The sequence below is a fragment of the Amphiura filiformis genome, chromosome 17, assembly GCF_039555335.1.
Source record: "Amphiura filiformis chromosome 17, Afil_fr2py, whole genome shotgun sequence".
NCBI lineage: Eukaryota > Metazoa > Echinodermata > Ophiuroidea > Amphilepidida > Amphiuridae > Amphiura > Amphiura filiformis.
In genome coordinates this window covers 30984718-30987965 of record NC_092644.1, presented here as the reverse complement: position 1 = coordinate 30987965, position 3248 = coordinate 30984718, and positions in this window count along the sequence as shown.

The following is a 3248-nucleotide window of genomic DNA, read 5'->3' as shown; positions in this document are numbered from 1 at the left end:
ACAGGGCAGCATAACGAAAAGGAACGCATACCGGCAGATGATAAATTAACACGCGGGGTCCTGAGAAGTTTTTCAGATGATGAACGGAGGGAGCGCTGAGGAACATAAGTACAGAGAACCGATGAGAGGTAAGACGGAAGGGTACCCTCAAAGTGCCGGTAAGCAAACACACATAATTTAAACTGAATCCGGAATTTTATGGGTAGCCAATAAAGTATGGGGGTGATATGATCATAAATACGTGGTGTACGCTTAAAAGTACACTCTTATCAAAGGTTGACTGCAAAATATTATAGTTTAGTGGTTACACGCTGGAAGTCATGTGCTGTCCTATGGGTCACTGTGATACGCATTTTTGCTTTTAGAATCCAAACCACAGGTGTAGCTATCTAAAAACTTGGAATAAGAAGGGGCTTCAAAGTGAGGTAACACCTCATATGCAGGGACAGGCGATTTGCGCGGAACTTTCTTTCTGCGCAGGAGATACATGATTTGCACTGAAAAAAAAAATTCCGTGCAATTCCGCGCAATTTGCTATTTTTTTCCGCGCAAATCGCCTGTCCCTGCTCATATGTTACAATCGGATCAACCATACCACCTTCAAGGTAATATATTTGCTAGAAGATATGTATCATGTAATGAGCACAGATTGAGTTCTATGAAACCAATTTGGTAGTTTTTTGTGTGTTCGTATTTATGTTTTTGTTTCGGTGTGATTTATGTGTTAAGAAGTATTTAAGTAGTGTTTCAGAACATTTATTGAGATTTGAGTTGATGTTTTTTTCCACAAAATACAATCCATATTTCATTGCCAAAACCCTGTGTTCTCTGAAGCAGGTTTGAACCGTTAAAAGCATTTCATAACTATAGGGCCTTTGATACCAGGTAGTTGATCAATATCAGGTAGTTTATCAATGCTCATACGTACTGATGAAATCATGTAGTTTATTAATGCCTATATCTGCTAATGATATCAGGTAGTTTATCAATGCACGCATATACATCTACTGCTGATATGAGGTAGTTTATCAATGCATGCCCACATCTACTGCTGATATCAGGTAGTTTATCAATGCCCGCATATACATCTTCTGCTGATATGAGGTAGTTTATCAATGTCCATATCTACTGCTGATATCAGGTAGTTTATCAATGCCCTCATATACATCTACTGCTGATATGAGGTAGTTTATCAATGTCCATATCTACTGCTGATATGAGGTAGTTTATCAATCAATACCTGTATCTACTGCTGATATCAGGTAGTTTATCAATGTCCATATCTACTGCTGATATCAGGTAGTTTATCAATGCCCGCATATACATCTTCTGCTGATATGAGGTAGTTTATCAATGTCCATATCTACTGCTGATATCAGGTAGTTTATCAATGCCCTCATATACATCTACTGCTGATATGAGGTAGTTTATCAATGTCCATATCTACTGCTGATATGAGGTAGTTTATCAATCAATACCTGTATCTACTGGTGATATCAGGTAGTTTATCAGTGCCTGTATGGTGATATGCATATGAGGTAGTTTATCAATATCCACATCTATATCTACTGCTGATTATAGGTAGTTGACCAATGCACATTATCTACTACTAATATCAGGTAGTTTATCAATGCCCACATAATATATCTACTGCTGATATCAGGTAGTTTATCAATTCCCACATCTACTGCTGATATCAGGTAGTTTATCAATTCCCACATCTACATCTACTGCTGATATCAGGTAGTTTATCAATTCCCACATCTACATCTACTGCTGATATCAGGTAGTTTATCAATGCATGCCCACGTCTACTGCTGGTATCAGGTAGTTTATCAATGCATGCCCACATCTACTGCTGATATGAGGTAGTTTATCAATGCCCACATCTACATCTACTGCTGATATCAGGTACTTTATCAATGCATGCCCACATCTACTGCTGATATCAGGTAGTTTATTAATGCCCGCATATACGTCTACTACTAATATCAGGTAGTTTATCAATGCCCACATAATATATCTACTGCTGATATCAGGTAGTTTATCAATTCCCACATCTACTGCAGATATCAGGTAGTTGATCAATTCCCACATCTACTGCTGATATCAGGTAGTTTATCAATTCCCACATCTACATCTACTGCTGATATCAGGTAGTTTATCAATGCATGCCCACGTCTACTGCTGGTATCAGGTAGTTTATCAATGCATGCCCACATCTACTGCTGATATCAGGTAGTTTATCAATACATGCCTATATCTGCTGCTGATATCAGGTAGTTTATCAATGCATGCATATACGTCTATTGCTGATATCAGGTAGTTTATCAATGCCCACATCTGCTGCTGATATCAGGTAGTTTATCAATACATGCCTATATCTACTGCTGATATCAGGTAGTTTAGCAATGCATGCCCACATCCACTGCTGATATCAGGTAGTTTATCAATGCCCACATCTACTGCTGATATCAGGTAGTTTATCAATGCCCACATCTGCTGATATCAGGTAGTTTATCAATGCATGCCCACACCCACTGCTGATATCAGGTAGTTTATCAATGCCACATCTACTGCTGATATCAGGTAGTTTATCAATGCCCACATCTACTGCTGATATCAGGTAGTTTATCAATACATGCCTATAGTTTATGAATGCATGCCCACATCTACTGCTGATATCGGGTAGTTTATCAATGCATGCCCACATCTACTGCTGATATCGGGTAGTTTATCAATGCCCACATCTGCTGATATCAGGTAGTTTATCAATGCATGCCCACATCCACTGCTGATATCAGGTAGTTTATCAATGCCCACATCTACTGCTGATATCAGGTAGTTTATCAATGCCTGCATATACGTCTATTGCTGATATCAGGTAGTTTATCAATGCCCACATCTACTGCTGATATCAGGTAGTTTATCAATACATGCCTATATCTACTGCTGATATCAGGTAGTTTAGCAATGCATGCCCACATCCACTGCTGATATCAGGTAGTTTATCAATGCCCACATCTACTGCTGATATCAGGTAGTTTATCAATGCCCACATCTGCTGATATCAGGTAGTTTATCAATGCATGCCCACATCCACTGCTGATATCAGGTAGTTTATCAATGCCCACATCTACTGCTAATATCAGGTAGTTTATCAATGCCCACATCTACTGCTGATATCAGGTAGTTTATCAATACATGCCTATATCTACTGCTGATATCAGGTAGTTTATCAATGCATG